Source organism: Mobula birostris, chromosome 17, assembly GCF_030028105.1.
Source record: "Mobula birostris isolate sMobBir1 chromosome 17, sMobBir1.hap1, whole genome shotgun sequence".
In the NCBI taxonomy this organism is placed as follows: domain Eukaryota; kingdom Metazoa; phylum Chordata; class Chondrichthyes; order Myliobatiformes; family Myliobatidae; genus Mobula; species Mobula birostris.
In genome coordinates this window covers 10,126,005-10,146,622 of record NC_092386.1, presented here as the reverse complement: position 1 = coordinate 10,146,622, position 20,618 = coordinate 10,126,005, and the positions used below count along the sequence as shown (strand labels likewise).

Here is a 20,618-nt window from a genome sequence, read left to right as displayed (position 1 = left end):
ACTTCCAGCCCAACATTATGTGAATGCATGAATAAATCCCGTTAGGGCATTGAAATACCATTTCTTTTTTATCTGTCTTCTATGAAATGCTCAGAATAGCTGTACATTTATTGCACTGGTAGTAATCCACCTTTGATGAAATAAAACACATAAAACAATTCTGGCTTCTTCCCCCTTCCTTTTCAGCCCAAAATGTAGGCTCTTTATTCCTCTATAGAGATAGGTTTAAATCGGGTACTTACTGGCAGTGTCCTGACCTGAAGGTCAGGAAGGGCCTATTTTGCTCTGTATCTCTAAATAAACCAAAAAATTAAATACTCATAGCTTGCCTTGTACCAATCTCTTACTTAGTAATATTGCTCTTCCATTATCTGTGTAGCATTGTCTCATCCCATGCTACAGCACACCACTACAATCACTTGGTGAACAGGAAATTAAGCTCCAGTGTGCTTGATCACTTTCCTATAAACTCTGGAAAAGAACTCAGTTTGGTTAATAAGATAGCTGGAGGGCCTGATGGAATCCAAGTGTTCCTGCTTAAGCCTTCAATACTGATGTGAAGATGCAGGTCACGAGAAAAACATAATGAACATTGACCAAGGTGTTCTAACTGCATTTCACACTTGTCAGCAAGCTATTTAAATATTTATTAAATAATGATTCATTTTATTTACTTACCTGAAATTACGTAAGAAGCCAATATCTTTTGACCATTCAGTCTGACATCATGGACTGCAGCCATGTTTGATAGATTCAGCCCCAAGGAACAACTCAAATTTCCAGACCAGGGACGGCAAATCTTTTTGGTAGTGTGTGCCTAAATTGGCAAAAGCTTCTAAAATATTTCTTTGATATGCCATAGTATATTTGATCAGAGATTATCATTGATTATTCAGTTCGTAATAATAATTATAAATATTGTTAAAGGAAAATAGGAAGAGTCCTGCTGCTTATTTCAATATATGTACTCATTGTGTTACTATTAATAAAAGTATAACAGAGACTGGATGGTGGGGTGGAGATAGGTCTCTACCAAAGGAGATGCAAGGCATTCTTTCCCTCTGCTAGCCCGCAGGTCACCCTCGGGCAATATATAGCACCTGCTTAGACCCTGGTAAGTGTGTGCATGTCGTATACAGTTGAGGTAACACACCTACATTCTCTCCTGCTCTGATCAAATAGCTGAGCCTTTTTGCCCCAAAAAAAAGCTTGCTGTTGGTGCACTGAATCTCATAATGCCTTTGGAGCAGCACATGACAATGGACAATTAACAAAACTACATGGCTTTTTCACTTCTTCAGAACTCTGATGAAATAGGATGAATTATCTATGAACCTTTTCCAGCTTTTCAATTACCTCCTACAAATGTTGTTATAAACTATGTGGCTCATACTAATGGGAAGGATGGAATAATTCGAGGGAACAAATAGAAACATAGAAAACCTACAGCACAATACAGGCACTCCAGCTCACAAAGCTGTGCCGAACATGTCCTTACTCTAGAGCTACCTCAGCTTACCCACAGCCTTCTATTTTTCTAAGCTCCATGTACATATCCAGGAGTCTCTTAAAAGACCCTATCATTTCCGCCTCCACCACCGTTGCCGGCAGCCCATTCCACGCACTCACCACTCTCTGTGTAAAAAACTTACCCCGACATCTCCTCTGTACCTACTTCCAAGCACCTTAAAACTATGCCCTCTCATGCTAGCCATCTCAGCCCTGGGGTAAAGCCTCTGACTATCCACACGATCAATGCATCTCATTATCTTGTACATGTCTATCAGGTCACGTCTCATCCTCCGTTGCTCCAAGGAGAAAGGGCCGAGGTCACTCAACCTATTCTCATAAGGCATGCTCCCCAATCCAGATAACATCCTTGTAAATCTCCTCTGCACCCTTTCTATGGTTTCCACATCCTTCCTGTAGTGAGGTGACCAGAACTGAGCACAGTACTCCAAGTGGAGTCTGACCAGGTTCCTATATAGCTGCAACATTACCTCTCGGCTCTTAAACTCAATCCTACGGTTGATGAAGGCCAATGCAGCATATGCCTTCTTAACCACAGAGTCAACCTGCCTAGCAGCTTTGTGTGTTCTATGGACTCGGACACCAAGGTCCCTCTGATCCTCCACACTGCCGAGAGTCTTACCCATTAATACTATGTTCTGCCAACATATTTGACCTACCAAAATGAACCACCTCACATTTATCTGGATTGAACTCTATCTGCCACTTCTCAGCCCAACTCTGTACCCTATCGATGTCCCGCTGTAACCTCTGACATCCCTCCACACTAACCACAACACCCACAACCTTTGTGTCATCAGAAAATTTACTAACCCATCCCTCCACTTCCTCATCCAGGTCATTTGTAAAAAACATGAAGAGAAGAGGTCCCAGAACAGATCCCTGAGGCGTACCATTGGTCACTGACCTCCATGCAGAATATGACCCGTCTACAACCACTCTTTGCTTTCTGTGGGCAAGCCAGTTCTGGATCCACAAAGCAATGTCCCCTTGGATCTCATGCCTCCTTTGAGCTGACTCTTTTGCTGAGGCAGCAACATTAGATCTTTTTGGCCACGTTGCACTCCAGTGTGATCAGACTGCCAATGCTTTCCAAATTCTTTTGATAATGATGCATTGTTGGCCATTCATCAACTGGTCTAGGTTAAGCAATTCACTATGTAACTTTCAATCAATCAAACTCACATTTTACTGGCTTTGCACAAACAACAATGCAACATTGTTGACTCCAGGCCAACAATTTAAAATGTAAATTCTACTGTTACTCCTCTATCAATACGCACCCAGACCACTTCTCGAATTTAAAACACAATATTTCCCATTGACCAGACAATTGTTCCTTTTTCCCTACCAGCCCCTCGCATGGGGCTCTTCCTTGCAATAATTATTCTCTGAAGTTCTTGCTGCTTTGTATTTGATGATATTCATACTTACGGTATTTCCTCATCAGTTTAAATGTTGCATTTCAATCTCATTGGCTCGAGAACATCTAAGAGACCTGTATCAGATTCCCGTTGGAGGTTGTCCAGGCCAGCACCAACTTATTGCCCTTCTGCAAGTGACAACTTGTAATTAATGTATCTTTGTTCTGAATTAGCATGTCAGACATTTACTCTCCTATTCATGAACCTGTATGTTCTATTGTACCGAAGAACATATCACAAATGACTTCTCTAACCCAACAGATTATCGGGAGCACCACTGTGTCAATTTTAAAGCATTTTGATAGAACTATTCCTGAGCAAAAACAGTTCACAAGATGGTTCACAAATTGGAGGCGACAGTGCAACTTCACAAAATGGCAGCCTCCATTCTTTCAGGCATGTGGCAAGAACAAAGACATCTGGCTTGTCTACTTCCATTGTCCTTGACTCATTCAAGTTTGATGTTTTCTTTCATGTTTTAATTCCTTCATGGCTAACAGTGTCAGTGGCTGAACAGACATTATGGACTAAAACGTATTATGTGTAAAACTATAAAAGATGATGGTTATAATCGAAAATGAGAGGTTCTCAACCACAGCAAGGAAAGTATGATTTGCCAGAGCCAGGCATTTGAAGCTTCCTTGTCGCTACTGCACCTGTCCCATGGAATAAGAGTCAAAGGCATGGAAAAATACAGCACAGAAACAGGCCCTTCAGCCCATCTAGTCTGTGGCAACCCAATTAAACACTCTACTCCCATTACCTTGTACGTTGACCATAGCCCTCCAAACTTACTGGGAAAGTGCATTCCAAGTGTTGCTGTTTTAAAACTCAAGGCAAGCTGACATGGATACACGCCTGACATGTTAAGCCAATGGTGCCACTGGACCAGGGAACAGGTGCTCATAAGATCTTTGATGATAAGAACTGATGGACTGAACTCTTAATCTTTATTATTTGCTACCTTAAGTAATCAATAAGCATTGTACGTTTTGGGCAATCTGAACATCTATTTTTTGCCTAAATGCAGATGTCTCAGACCACTAATACACTAATACCAATGCATTTATACCCCGGGATCGTAGTGAGTTTGATTCATCTTTAACTTTGATAACAAAATTAGAAATCTAAATAGAGCATGAGACTGCACTGCCCATGGGAATGACTCTCGCCAATGCAATTGTATCAGCCTTCAAAACTATGCAAAAATCTATGGCACATATATATAGCTAAGGTGTCTAAGATTTCTGGACAGTACTATAGTAATTTTATATATTACACTGTACTGCTGCTGCAAAAAAAAACATATTTCATTACATCTGTGAGTGATGATAAACCTGATTCTGATATGGGTCTCTATTGCAGACTGAGAGTGGGAAGAGGGCAGGGAGAGGGGAATCATGGTTGAGAAAAAGGGAAGGGAGAGAGGAGGGAGTGGGAAGCACCAGAGAGACATTCTGTAGTGATCAATAACCCAACTGTTTGGAATCAAATGACCTTGCCTGGAGTCTCAGGGCTGGGGGTGCCTGCTCCAGCATTACCCACCCTCAAACCCCCTCACCTCTGGCTCAGCTTCTCTGCCACTTGTCCCACACCCCTCCCACACCATCCCAGGCATTGTTTACTCCCGCCAGATTTACATACTCACACTGTGCCTCACGTTGATAAATATAGCACTGCGTGCAAGTCTTAGGAAGCCTGGCGCGCGCTCTCTCTCTCTCTCTATGTATATACACACTCACTATACACACGTAGATACATATATATATATACATATGTCTAAGTCTTTTGCACAGTACTGTATTTACAACAATTGCATAATGACCCTCCCCACCCTCTGCTACAAAGCTGTTTCCAGGGATAGCGGTGATATATGTTACAGTAATCATAAGGAGGCAGAACTAAATTTAGGTAACAGAACGCGCAATGCCTATACTATTGGTTATCCTCTGAATCCTGTTAACTGTTCTTACTATGTGGCTGCCCGGTCTAGCACTGGCTGGCAGGTGCATCCCCTACTCAGATGGGATCTTGACATGAACTAAATCCATGAAGGGGTTGTTGTTATCTGCCTATGGTGTACTATAAATAATCGAACGGCTCTAAGAGAGGTGAGATGTGTACCATTATTAATCAGGAATGTTGCGTGCACAGTACGTCCCAGATGTCAATGGCCAACTGTCCCTGAAGAAACTGTCAGAGAATTTCAGAGACTCTGTGTTACTGAATTCAGCACAATTTATGTAGTGCTCTGCAGGACAAAGACAAATGAACGTGCAAGTTGCAGTAAGGTAAGGATGGCCTGAAGCAATTGTAGGCAAGCTAGACCTTTGAAGTGAGACCACCGGAGACGCGTCTGCTTACTACAGGCACAGTGTGCGCTCAGGCCAAACAAATGAGGACTCTGTAGTGTGACTTTTCCAGGTAGGTCCATTTTGTTTCACACAATAGGCTGTGCTGAAGACAGATGAGATAACAGAAGTGATGTGAAATACACCCAACAACTAAGGCTCTGTTGTTTTAACTAACTTCAAAATGTCATCGGCTGTCCTCTTGAAGTTCCGATTGACTTTAACACCCCTATTCTGAAAGGTGATTGATCTTGTGAGGAAGGCATTCAAACACATACAATTTACAATGATCAATATCTGTAACTGATAAGCCAACTCTGTATAAAAAGCAACACACATAAAAGTTGCTGGTGAACGCAGCAGGCCAGGCAGCATCTCTAGGAAGAGGTACAGTCGACGTTTCAGGCCGAGACCCTTCGTCAGGACTAACTGAAGGAAGAGTGAGTAAGGGATTTGAAAGTTGGAGGGGGAGGGGGAGATCCAAAATGATAGGAGAAGACAGGAGGGGGAGGGATGGAGCCAAGAGCTGGACAGGTGATTGGCAAAAGGGATATGAGAGGATCATGGGACAGGAGGCCCAGTGAGAAAGAAAAGGGGGAGGGGGGAAGCCCAGAGGATGGGCAAGGGGTATAGTGAGAGGGACAGAGGGAGAAAAAGGAGAGAGAGAAAAAGAATGTGTGTATATAAATAAATAAATTACGGATGGGGTACGAGGGGGAGGTGGGGCATTAGCGGAAGTTAGAGAAGTCGATGTTCATGCCATCAGGTTGGAGGCTACCCAGACAGAATATAAGGTGTTGTTCCTCCAACCTGAGTGTGGCTTCATCTTTACAGTAGAGGAGATCGTGGATAGACGTATCAGAATGGGAATGGGATGTGGAATTAAAATGTGTGGCCACTGGGAGATCCTTCTTTCTCTGGCGGACAGAGCGTAGGTGTTCAGCAAAATGATCTCCCAGTCTGCATCGGGTCTCGCCAATATATAGAAGGCCGCATCGGGAGCACCGGGCGCAGTATATCACCCCAGCCGACTCACAGGTAATAATCAATATCTGTTACTGATAAGCCAATTCTGTATAAAAAGAGCAGTTTTCTCTTCCGACTTCAGAACAGTGTGGGTGACAGGGGTTAGTGCTGTTCTCTTATTCACAGGTAAAATGAAAACAATGCCTGAGTCGCAGGAGTGTGTGTGCTCTGGGCCCAGTTATTATAGCAATTTTATTATTGGCGATGACAATTATTTCGATATAATGCAGGTCCTCAAGTTCCAGCAATATTCTTGTAAATTTCAATAAATGACATTTATATTTTCAAACATCTATTGTTCTGAGGTATTTTTCTCATCTTTTTAGGAGCAAAGTTATGAAAATGTAGCCTTGAGGACTCAAGGGTTGTGACAGCTCTGTGATATAAGGCATTCAGCTCCTGAGCATGAAGGGGAACTGAACGATGTTCCACAATGATAATAAGTTTTCTCCTCTCCGTTAGATTCTGAATGGGTTTCTGCAGAACTCCTGTCACCAAAAGAGAACTGATAAATTCTAAAGAAGAAGGTGATGAATGCTGCAGCATCAGGAAAGGCAGTGAAGTGAGGCATGTTAAACAGCCGCAGAAATTAGATAAAACCTCCAGGGTTTCTGGGCCACAGTACAGATAACTGTAAAGGAGCAGATTCAGAGAATGGAATCTGTAATAAAGATTCACATTGTCTGTGATGTTTAGAGGCATACTCTCCCATTTTCTGTTGAAACCTGACACTTTTGTTATCCAAAGTTTCTTTGGAAGTTAAGAATGAGGCATAAAACATGTATTTACGATGTGCCTCTACCAAAGGAGGTACAAGGTGCTCCATCCCTCCACTAGCCTGCAGGTCACCCTTGGGAAAGGTGTAGCACCTCCTTAGACCCGCCCCCCTCCCCCCGTTGATCAGAGTCACATGAAGCCATGGGAGTAGGTGGTGGTAGATGGTCATATGAGCAGCTGGTGCATATCACGTCCTGGTTATGCAACCATTAATGCCAGGCAGACAATCTCTGAAGAGTATTGGAAATGGCTGGGGTCATCAGTCTGTAAAGACACAGCCCAGAACAAAGCAATGGCAAATTACGTCTGTAGAAATATTTGCCAAGCATGGTTATGGAAAGACCATGATTGCCTACGTCATACGATATGCCACATAATGACAGGTGACTTAATCGAAGTGCACAAGATAAGAGGCATAGATCAAGTAGATATCTAGGGTGAAAATGGTAATATAAAAGGACAAATTTAAGGTGATTGGAGAAAAGTATAGGGAGAATGTCAAAGGTAAGATTTTTTGCACTGTGAGTTGTGGGTGCCTGGGATACATCACTTTGAATGCTGCTAGATGCAGATACATTATGGACTCTTAGATAGGCATATGAATGAAAGAAAACTGGAGGGCAATGTAGGAGTAGCATATTGCTACTATCAGGGCAATGTGTGTATGTATATATTGCTACCATCAGGGAGGAGAGATTAAGACCTCAGCAAGCCAGGCAGCATCTATGGAGGGGGATAAATAGTTGATGCTTCAGAGAGAACCCTTCATCAGGATTTCAACAGGATTGAAGAAGACTGAAGTATGTCTGGGACTGAAACTTACAATACTGCCGGGTTTGTTGATTCGATCCAGCATTTTGTGACTGGTACTCAAGATTTCCAACATCTGCAGAATCTCTTGTGTTTTAGGGATTAAGGAGAAGTGCATGATCAGTTCAGCTGTCAGGTCTGCTCTAAATGGAATGTGGGACATTGTGGTATCCTCTGTAGGTATCTCTTATAATACAAACTGTTTGGAACTCTATAACCCAACCACCAACAATTCAGAATATTCTTTGAACTATCGCTGGTGATACACAAAATACTGCCAAACTTGAAATTTCAAAAATTCAGGATGGAAGCCTTTTGATCTTATGCAGGTGCAGAGAGCCACAGCAGTTGCAAAAGAATACTTAGCAGATGACCTTACTGAAGAAGTTATCACAGGTTTCACTCTGTTTAAGAGGAATTCAAGAACAGTTCCTACCCCTCAATTATCAGGCTCTTGAACCAAAGGGGGTAACTTCATTTAACTTCACTTGCCCATTCATTGAAATGTTCCCACATCCAATGGATTCACTTTCAAAGACTCTTCCTCTCTTGTTCTCCATCTCTATTGCTTACTTATTGATTATTACTATTATTTCTTTCTTTTTGTATTTGCGCAGTTGGTGTCTTCTGCACTGGTCAATCACTCAAGTTGGGCAGTAGTTCATTGCTTCTATTATGGTTATTATTCTACAGATTTATTGAATATACTCACAAGAAAATCTCAGGGTTGTATTTGGTGACATATTATGTACTTTGATAATAAATTTACTTTGACGTTTGAATTTTGAACCTTGATTATCTTTATTTGTTCCATGTACATTGAAACATTAAAACATGCAGTGAAATGCGTCATTTGCATTAACTACCAACACAGTCAGGGATGTGCTGGGGGCAGCCCACAAGTGTTGCCATGCTTCTGGCAGCACCCTAGCGTGCCCATAATTTACTACCCCTAACCTGTACGTGATTGGAATGTGGAAGGAAACAAGAGCACTGGTAAGAAACGTGGTCGCGGGGAAAACGTACAAACCTCCTTACAGACAGCGGTGGGAAGTGAATCGTGATCATTGATCATTGCCACTGTAACTCGCTGTGCAGTCTGCTATGCTACTCTACCACCCTTGGCATAGCTGTGGCCCATGGAGGCAAAGACGTAGTTGAGCAACACACACCAAATGCTGGAGGAACTCAACGAGTCAGGCAGCATCTATAGAGAGGAATGATCTGTCAATATTTTGGGCTGGTATCCTGATAAAGGCTTGATTGAGGGCCTTTTACCCAGGATGGAAATAGCTGATATGAGAGGGCATAATTGGCACTGTAAAGTATTACACTAGCTGCTACACTAACTTGCCACCCCACAGTGTCACAAATTATAAGTCTATAAGACCATAAGATATAGGAGCAGAATTAGGCCACTTGGCCCGTCGAATCTGATCTGCCATTTCATCATTGCTGATCCAATTCCCTCTCAGCCCAGTCTCCTGCCTGCTCCTCATATCTCTTCATGCCCTGACTGCCTTTAGCTATAGACTGTCCTTCGTCGAGCTCAGTGCTAAAGGTTACCATGTCGCCCTCCTGAAACTTCAAATGAAACGGGACATTGGAATAGCAGCACTTACCATTGTACATCTCCCGAGTCTCGGCTTGTGTCTTCAACATGGCTGCTTCATGCACGAATCCTAGTTGTTCGGCAGCTGTTCCCACCATGTGAAACCATATCCCTGCTGGCTCTGTCAGCATCACTGCAAATAAAGAACCCTTTAAATCAGTTTTAGGTGATATCAAAGTGTCTTTTGCTAATTGTAGACAGACTTTAAGGCTGTCATTTATTCTTCATTAATAATTAAATTAATTGACTATTAATGTCTGATAATTTGTATCACTGCTAATCATTTAGTAGGTAATGGAACAGAATGGAAAGTAATGATGCTATCACTGCATTTATACATAGAAATTGAAATTTTATTCTTTGATGTTCCAACAAGTGTTGTTTATAATAGAACTATCACTCCAATATGTAACTCAAACAAGAGTGAATGGAGAGTACTGGACAAAGATCAACCATGCAATTGACACCAGCATGCTCTATAGTCCCGTGCAAAAGTCTTAGGCACATATATATAACTAGGGTGCCGAAGACTTTTGCAACAAACTATAGTAATTTTATGTATTGCACTGTACTGCTGCTACTGCAGAAAAAAAATCATGATATATATGAGTGTTGGTAAACATGATTCCTATATGGGCCTCCACTGAGGCCTGAGAGTGGGAAGAGGACAGGGAGAGGGGAATCATGGTTGGGAAAATGAGAAGGGAGAGGAGAGGGAGCTGTATTGACCCATAAACCAATTGTTTGGAATCAAATGACCTTGCCTCTTTGTATGTGTCTCAGGACTAGGTGTGTCTGCACCTGCACCATGCCACCCCTGGCACGCCATCTCTGCCACCTACCCCACCCCTGGCACTCCATCTCTGACACCCACCCCACCCCTGGCACTCCATCTCTGACACCCACCCCACACCATTCCCTACATCTTTTGCTCCTGTCAGATTTGCAGGCTCACTCTCCACTCCAGATTGACAAATACAGTACTGTGCAAAAGTCTTAGGCACCCTGGCTAGATATATATGTGCCTAAGACTTTTGCACAGTACAGTACCATACTCTAAAAATTCTTTTAAAAGTTTTGCACACATAAAAGGCTGTAAGTGGGACCAATTACTACTATGTTTCCCATAGACAGTCTTTCTATATTATTAAAACTGTCCAAATTAGTATCAATAACAATTTACATACCTACAACACCATCGACTTTAGCACAGCTTTCAAAATATGCTTCATAATAATTTCATATTATTTATGAAATTGTATCTTACGACATTATGAAGATGAAGTGTCTGCGGTGACACAGTAGCTTCACAGCACTAGCGATTGGGGTTCGCTACCCGCTGCTGTCAGTGGGACAGGAGTTTGTAGATTCTCCCTATTCCATGTGGCTTTCCTTCGGGCACTCCAGTTTGCTCCCACATTCCAAAACCATACAGTCAGAGTTAGTGAGTTGTGGGCATGCTATGTTGATGCCGGAAGCTTGACGACACTTGCTAGCAATGCAACATAATCCTCACTGATGTGATTTGATGTAAATGACACATTTCACAGTATGTTTTAAGAGACATGGACAAACAAAGCTAATCTTTTACTTACTAATTCACATACAGTATCATCACCATCATCATCATTACGTGCCGTGTCATATGACGTAAATGATCATGGTCTATGATCATGATTATTCTTTTCAATTTTTTCTACAGAGTTTGTTTGTATGGGCCTTCGTATGGGCAGTGTTTTTACATGATAGGTGTCCCAGCTATTATCTACACCCTTCAGAGATTGTCCACATGGCGTCCGTGGTCGTATAACCAGGACTAGTAACATGCACCGGCTGTTCATACAACCATCCACTATCTGCTCCCATGGCTTCACGTGACCCTGATTGGGGGCTAAGCAGGTGCTAGGGTGACCTGCAGGCTGACAGAGGGAAAGAGAACCTTACACCTCCTTTGGTAGAGACATACCTTGATCCCGCTACCCCGACATATCGTATACAAGGAGAAACTAGGGAGGTGACCACAAGCTTGGTCAAAGTGTAAGGATATAAGGAGCATTTTAAAGTTGACAGGAGAGAATAAGAGGCATTCGGATAAGTGGAGGAATTTCTTTAGCCAGAGGGTGGTGTTTCTGTGGGATTTATTTTTACAGATGGATGTGGAGGCATTAGTTTATTTAATGTGGAAATTGATAGGTCTTTATTAAGTAGGAAACGTCACAGGGAGAAATCAGGAGAACTGGATTGAGAGGGAAAACAGACCCAGCCATGATTAAGTAGCTGAGCAGACGCAATGGGCCAAATTGTCTAATTCTGCTCCGATGTCTTATGATCTTAGTTATTGTGTATATTTAAAGTGGGGATTGATATGTTTTTGATTACTAAATGTGTCGAAGTTTATGGGAAGAAGGCAGGTTTTGTGAGGGATAGAAATCAGCCGTGATCAAGTGGCACAGTGGGCCAAATAACTTAATTCTTATGGTCTTGGTAGGCAGATATTCCAGAAAATAGTCCTGACAGCTGAAGGCATGGTTCACAATGGTGGATCAGTTATAGTCAGCGATAAATAAGAAGCCAGAATTAGGGCACTAATATATTTCAAAGGTCAGGAGGAGGTTACTGTGAGAGGGAGAGACGGGTGAGGTTTGTAAAATTCTTCTCAGATGCCAAAAGGGTAGGAGGGATTAGCTTATTTGTCACATGTACATCGAAACATTGAAGCTCCACTACTCATTAATGGTGAGGAGGTAGAAAGGGCTTCTAGTTTCAAGTTTTCAGGATGAACATGGGGGACCAACATTCTTGCGGGCAGATTTACCACAGCTGTTGGGATTGGTTTAAACTAATATGGCAGGGGGATGGAAACCAGTATGATAGAACTGAGGATGAGCCGGCAGGTTTATAAGTAGATGATGAGTGTAATATGAATGTAAGGAAGGACAAGCTAATGATTGGGTACAAATGCAGACAGAGCAAAGAGCACAGAGGCAAAATTCAAAAGGGTGAAGGCTGCAGGACAGAAGGTGCTGTATTTAAACGTGTGTAGCATTCAGATTAAGGTGGACGAACTTGTGGCGCAGTTAGAGATTAGTCGTAACAAACACTGTGGACATTTATTGAGTTGCGGCTGAAAGAAGGCCATAGTTAGGAGATTAACATCAAAGGATATATTCTATTGGCATAGGTAGTGGTGTGGCTCTGCTGGTAAGAGATGGAATTATATGTTTAGAAAGAGGTGACCTAGGATCAGAGAATGTTGAATCTTTGTGGGTGGAGTTAAGAAATTGTAAGGGTAAAAAAAAAACATTATGGAAATCATATATACACCTCCAAAATAGTAGCCAAGATGTGGGGTTGAGATTGCAAAGGGAGCTGGAAAAGGCATGTAATAAGGGTAATGTCACAATTGTAATGGGGGACTTCAATATGAAAAGAGATTAGGAAAATCAGTTTGGTGTCAGATTGCAAGAGTGGGAATTTACTGAATGCTTATGAGATGGCTTCTTAGAGCAGCTTATGCTTGAGCCTCCTCAGGAAAAGGCGATCTTAGATTGGGCATTGTGTAATAACCCAAATCTTATTAGGGAGCTTAACATAAAAGAACCCTTAGGAGGTAGTGATCATAATATGACTGAATTCATATTGCAATTTGAGAGGAAGAAGCATAACTCACATGTATCTGTATCACAATGGAATAAAGTTAATTACAGAGGCATGAGAGAGAAGCTTGCCCAGGTGGATTGGTGGGGACAATGTCAGAGCTGAGATGGCTGAAGTTTCTGGGAATAGTTCACAAGGCACAGGATAGATATGTCCCACCAAAGTTCTCAAATGGCAGGGACAGGCAACAGTGGCTGACAAGGGAAGTTATGGACTGCATGAAAGTCAGGGGAAGGGCATATAAAGTAGCAAAAGTGAGTGAAAAGTTGGATGATTAGGAAGCTTTTAAAATCCAACAAAAGGCAACTAAAAAGCTATAAGATGGGAAAAGATGAAATATGAGGGCAAACTAGCCGTTAATATAAAGCAGGATAGTAAAAGTTTTTCAGTTATATAAAGAGTAAAGGGGAGGTGAGAGTTGATATTGGACCACTGAAAAATGATGCTGCTGAGGTAGTGATGGGAAACAGAAGAAATGGCAGAGGAATAATGGGTACTTCGTATCTGTCTTCACTATGGAAAACACTAGCAGAGTGTCAGTGGTCCATGAGTGTCAGGGAGCAGGAGTGAGTACCACTGCTATTACAAAGAAAAAAGTGTAAGGCAAACTCAAAGGTCTTAAGGTGGATAAGTCACCTGGACCTGATGGACTACATCCCAGAGTCCTGAGAGAGGTTGCTGAAGAGATAACGGATGCATTGGTCATGATCTTTCAAGAATCACTTGATTCTAGCATGGTCCTGGAGGACTGGAAGATTGCAAATGTCAGTCCACTCTTTAAGAAGGCAGGAAGGCAAAATAAAGTAAATTATAGGCCAGTCTGTCTAACCTCAGTGGTTGGGAAAGTGTGGGAGTCTATTATTAAGGATGAGGTTTTGGGGTACTTGGAGACTAATGATAAAATAAGTCAAAGCCAGCATGGTTTCTGTGAAGGGAAATCTTGCCTGAAAAATCTGTTAGAGTTCTTTGAGGAAGTAACAAGTAGGGTGGACAAAGGAGAGGCAGTGGATTTCATTTACTTGGATTTTCAGAAGGGTTTTGATAAGGTGCCACATGTGAGACTACTTAACAAGATAAAATCCTATGGTGTTACAGGAAAGACCCATCCCATCTAGGACACTGTCTGTTCAACCTCCTGCCATCTGGATAGAGATACAGAAACATCTTAGCCAAGACAGAAAAACTGAAAAATAATTTCTTCCCAAGGGCTGTTGTGCAGCTGAATAATACCACACACCGGCTTCCCAATGGCCTTTGACTGTTTGGACTATCGAAGTCACTTGTTGAATGTGAATATGAGATTTTTTTTTAATTAAGCCATACCGCATGCATTGTAATATCTGTTTTTTCATGAACTGGAATAGGACCACAATCTCATTATCTTGAGCAATGACAATAAAGTTCTATTCTATTTTACAGTGAAATGTTTCATTTGCATAACACAATCTAAGGATGTGCTGGGGCAGCCCACAAGTGTGCTGTTTCCAGAGTCAACATTGTATGTCCGCAACACATTAACCTTAACCTTGAACACGTGTCTCAGGGAGGAAAAAGGAGTACCTGAATGATTCCCAAGTGGTCATGGGAAGAACATCCAAACACCTCCAGCCAGCGGCAGGAATTGAACCGTGATCAGTAATCACTGGCACTGTAAAGGGTGACACCAACTTTTATGGTACCGTATCCCCCATGGTAGCATTGTGATTAGCTATGAGATGGTCAAGATAATGCCAGTAAGAACATAAACAGCAGACTATTGAATGATGTCAATTTTATGGACAGTAGAACAAGGGAAAAACTTATTGGACACACACAGACACGAGAGATTCTGCAGATTTTGGAAATCTTGAGCAAAGCATGCAAAATGCCGGAGGAACTCAGCGAGTCAGGCAGCATCTATGGAGGAAGCTAAATGCTCAAAGCTTTGGACCAAGACCCTTCATCAGGCTGAAATGTCAACTGTTCATTTCCCTCCAAAGATATTGTCTGAACCACAGAGATCCCCCAGTATTGTGCATGTGTGTTGCTGAAAGCTTGCTGAAGTTGTTTTTGAATAGTCAAATGCAGAACTAATTAAAGAAGAAAGAGAGTTTCAAATATAACAACACAGACAAAATGCTGGAGGAACTCAGCAGGTCAGGCTGTATCAGTGGGGGAATAAATAGGCGATGTTTCGGACTGAGACCCTTCATCAGACCTGGAAAGGAAGGAAAAGGAAGAAGCATGAAGCCAGAGGTCTGGGGAGGGCGGTGGCGGTGGTAAATAGAAGCGATATAGGTGGAATAGGTAAAATCCATAAGGCATAGGAGCAGCATTAGGCTATTTGGGTGAAGTAAAAGGGCTGAAGAAGAAGAAGAAATCTGATTGGAGAGGAGAGTGGAGCATGGAAGAAAAGGAAGGAGGAGGGGCACCGGAGGGACGTGATGAGCTGATAAGGAGAAGAGAAGGCACGAGAGGGGTATAGAAAAAGACAGAGGGGAAGGAGAGAAATTACCAGGAGTTAGAGATATCAATATTCATACCATCAGGTTGGAGGCTGCCCAGTCAGAATATGATGATGCCATGAACCAATATTTTGGAATGGAAGTCGAATTGAAATAGGTTGCCCCTGGGAGGTCCTGCCTTTTGTAACCGACAGAGTGAAGGTGCTCGATGAAACAGTGCTCCAGTCTGGGTCAGGAGTCCCTTCATCAGGCTGAAATGATGTAGACAAGGCCACATTGTAAGCACTAGATATAGTAGATGGCGCTGACGGTGTCGTCAGCTATGGTAGGCATAGAATTTGGTGCTTACAGAAGTAGAAATAAGAAATCTTAGTGATGGTGGGAACTTAATTCATTATGAAGTATGAACAAGTTATTTTTTTACTAGAAAAAATTCTTAAGGTAGTCAGGTTGATATTAATTTCTGAACAACAGGCCAAGAATAACATTAAACCCAAACAATTTGACAATTTAATGGTTCAATGGTTCCAGTTAATGTCAGAGAATGTATACAGTATACAACTTGAAATTTTTACTCTCCACTGACATCCACAAAACAGAAGAAAAATCCCAAAGAATAGATGGCATTAAAATGTTAGAGCCTCAAAGCACACCCCCCCTTTCCCACACACACACAGCAGCAGAGCATCAACCTTCTCTCCTCCCCCTCCCCCAGCCTGCCTCAACAAAAGCATTAGTCACTCCACCACCGCCGACTGGCATGCAAGCTACAGCGAAGCTCCCAAAGAGAGACCATGATCTACAGTTCATTAAAAACCAGTGTTCAGCCCAACAGTTTGACATACCACAGGCTGTCTCTCTCGCTAACAAGGGAGGTAGAGGTATCACTACTGCCACAGTGGGAGAAGAGACCAACAGCTTACTGTTTCAATGTTACAGTCCACAGCTTTGCATTACTCTGACAGCAGTGCACACTGCTGTCGCAATGTTCTCACCTCCCACGATGCTTCAGTCAGTGACACTAGTGAAGAACAAGGTCATCCATAGGGACGCGCAGAGCTGCACGCTTAAAGCGCACATCTTCCAGGCTGCTTCCGGAGATATCGAAGACGCTAGGCTGCACGGTGAGCTCCGAGAGCGGGAATTCACCACCGTGAAGAACTGCAGTTTGAGTACAGCTGTAGATCACGGACTCCAACAAGACCCCATCCACCTTAAAGAAAAGAAAAGATTTTAAAGAAAAAAAAATTCCTTAAGATTTGAAAATAAGTTCTTGTACTCACTAACTCGCAGATCAAATGCCCGTTTGGGTGATATTTTGCTTAACTATTATTTAATCAAAAATGCTGAAGGCAGAAGTTGAGGAAGAACTTTAGAATCAAATACACAATGTGAAAATTCTTATGGCAGGCAATCAGATACAAAATGAATTACTTATTACTAGTAATAACAACTTCTATTCAATCGTAAATAAAAATATATTTATTTTGCACAGCATTGAGCATTTATCGTTTCAGCTCAGTGAGTGTGTACTCCTGTGTTCAGTTTTGACAGGGAGATGAGAAAAGAATCACATGACACACGGCTCTGGAATGAACAGTTCTGGCACAAAGGCAGTAGTCACTAGGGTGCAGATGTTTTTATGCACAGATGCTTTCTGTCTGAAATAACTTTGCAGCTCTTTTGAGAATATGGCTTGAGCTTTCCATGAATCACTGATAATTACAATTGTCAGACCATGGCAAATAAAATATGTACAGTAGCTCCACAGTCTCTAAGCTCTCTGTGGTTATCAATAGCTTCAAACTATCTACGTAAACAATATCAGCAGTTACAGTACTGTTGTTTCATGATCATAGTCATAGTCATAGTCATACTTTATTGATCCCGGGGGAAATTGGTTTTCATTACAGTTGCACCATAAATAATTAAATAGTAATAAAACCATAAATAATTAAATAGTAATATGTAAATTATGCCAGGAAATAAGTCCAGGACCAGCCTATTGGCTCAGGATGTCTGACCCTCCAAGGGAGGAGTTGTAAAGTTTGATGGCCACGGGCAGGAATGACTTCCTATGACACTCTGTGTTGCATCTCAGTGGAATGAGTCTCTGGCTGAATGTACTCCTGTGCCCACCCAGTACATTATGTAGTGGATGGGAGACATTGTCCAAGATGGCATGCAACTTGGACAGCATCCTCTTTTCAGACACCACCGTCAGAGAGTCCAGTTCCATCCCCACAACATCACTGGCCTTACGAATGAGTTTGTTGATTCTGCTGATAGAGAAGCAAATGAAAATTGATTTTTGAATTTGTTTATTTTCATAGGTATAGTAAAGCTCAAAGTACATATATGTCACCATGTACAACCCTGAGATTCATTTTCTTGCAGGCATTCACAGTAGAACAAAGAAGTACACCTGCCCCCTTGGCCCTGCCTCCCTTCCTTTCTACTGTAAGTTACTCTATCAGATTCCATCTTGCCCTGCGCTTGTCACCTCCCAGCGTCTCACTTCATTCCTCCTCCCCACCCAGCACCTTCTCACTTGCTCTCCCTCACACTCCTCCTTTTGGCATTTCTCCCTTCTTTTCCAGTCCCAATGAAGACCCTCAGCCCTAAAACAACAAATGTTTATTCACTTCCATAAATGCTGCCTGACCTGCTGAGCTCCTCCAGCATTTTGTGTGTGTTGCTATAGAATCGATGTTCAGGTTTGATTATCTTGATCATTTTGATAGGTAAAGCAAAGAGAACTATTGAATAAAGCATATTTTAATGTAACTAGTTTTGCAAGTATACATGTCATGGGACAGCAGCACAACAAGCTTAATATTAACGTCAGAAAGGCTTTCATTTATCTGCTGAACTTTCTGAAGAATATAATGTGAAATTATCTGAATAGAGTTCAAATGAAAATATATAACACATTGCTTCTGTTACAATGTGACCACCAACAACTCCAAACCTCAAAGACTCTAGTTGCAATATGAGTGAGACATGACACAAATCCACAGTTATTACTTGGTGCCGGCAAAGACTAAGGTAAGGACTGAGCCCACTATTCAGACCAGATATCGGATTTTCATGTTGTTGCCTCGTGGAATCTTTGGCCTCGCTGTGGCATTTTACTACAGGCCAAACTCCACATAAGATTAGATGGATAATATTAGCTTTGTTTGTCACATTTACATCAAAACATACAGTGAAACGGATGCTTGTGTCAACAATCAACAGAGCCCAGGTATGCGCTGGGAGCAGCCCACAAGTGTCGCCATGCTTCTGAATCAACACCACACACCCACAAGTTACTGACTCTAACTCTCACACGTTAGGTTTTGTAACGTCAAAACATTAAACTAATTCAAAGGAAGACACAGGAGTCCAAAATGTGGGTTTAGCGTCAGGTTTACTTTAAGTGAGGTGTGCGTGTGTCACATGGTAGTATGATGACATATGTAATTCATGTATTTTTCATAAAAACCATAATGAATTATTTAAATGAACAAGAATGCTTAATCAAACAATATACATATACCAGCTTACTGAAATGTCAAATACACAACAGTATGTCTTTGGACTGTGGGAGGAAACTGGAGCACCTGGAGGAAACCCAAGCAGTCATGGGGAGAAGTTACAGACTTCTTACAGGCAGCAGCAGGAATTGAACCCCAGACACTGATGGCTCCGATGTAATAGCATTAAGCTACCTGCTATGCTACCAAGCCACCCTTTTAGTGAGTGAAAATCTTCTTGCAATTGTGGTTGCTAACACTTCCATATACAAAGTTCAAAGTAAATTTATTATCAAAGTACATTTATGTCACCACATACAACCCTGAGATTTATTTTCTTGTCGGCATTCATAGTAAGTCCAAAGTAACACAATAGAATCAATGAAAGAGTGCACCCAACAGGACAGACAACAAACCGAGAAAATACAAAAAAAAACACTAATAGTAATAGTAGATAAGCAATAAATATCGAGAACATGAGTTGTAGAGGCCTGAAAAAGACATTCCGTAGGTAATGGAATCCGTCCAGTGTTGGGTTGAGTGAAGGCATCCCCTCTCATTCAAGAGCCTGATGGTTGGAACGCTTGCAACTCATGGGAATATCACTTATCTTACCCGCTGAAATGAATATAAAGCTCTTTGACACAATCTGAATTATAATATAATTCATGGTCATTGTTAGATTAGATTGAAATGATTTAATTTTGCATTACTTCTCTTTAATTTATTTGAAAATGAAGGATAGTCCACATCAATGAAAATCCAGATTGTGATGCCAGCCTCTCTCCTGGGGATTTAGCATGCATGTATATATAGTACTAGAGGAAGCATGGTGAGAAATCTATAGAATTTGATTCAAAACCCTTAGCAACACTTTATTTTCTACTTTGTTATTATAGAGTTCTTAGAATCGCACACTAGGAGGATAGTTACCATAAAAATCAGTGATTTTGTCATTCTAGTGGAGTCTGCAATCAATTTGAAATTGTTTTCCTTTGAGCAAACTGGAGGAGAACTGTGGAGAGCAGGTGAGGTGGTGTTGGTGGGGGTCGGTGGTATTGAAAATCAGCATGACATCAACTTAGCTTCACGCATAATACTTTCAATTCATCCGCACTCAGTGTTCCTGCTCCACACTGAGTAGAACATTTTAGAGAAATGCTTAAGCTCCTATTTTTTTTACTGTGAAAGAGATTTATTGGAAAGGTATTTACTTAGTTAGTTTTATCTAGAGATACAACACAGGAACTGGCCATCCCAGCATAAAGAGGCCGTGTCGCACAACTACACGCATGTGGCCAACTTACCTACTAACCCATACATCTTCGGAATGCAAGGGGAAACCAGAGCACCTGGAGAAAACTTACGCGGTGACAGGAAGAACGTACAAACAGCGATGGAATTGAATCCAGGTTTCTGGATCTGTAGAGTGTTACACAAACCACTACACTATCGTGCCATCCCAATGG

At 41.8% G+C, this 20,618-nt stretch overlaps 1 long non-coding RNA gene across 1 annotated transcript in view; it reads right to left on the bottom strand.

Annotated features, from left to right (window-relative positions):
• The window catches only part of LOC140211364 (uncharacterized), a 36,379-nt gene extending 19,859 nt beyond the window's left edge, over positions 1–16,520 (bottom strand). Inside the window, exons 1-2 of the long non-coding RNA XR_011889434.1 lie at positions 16,477–16,520; positions 9,541–9,663 (exon numbers count right to left, since the gene is read on the bottom strand). This is a non-coding gene — a long non-coding RNA (uncharacterized lncRNA). The remainder of the gene's footprint in view (positions 1–9,540; positions 9,664–16,476) is intronic.
• Positions 16,521–20,618: the final 4,098 nt, after the last annotated feature.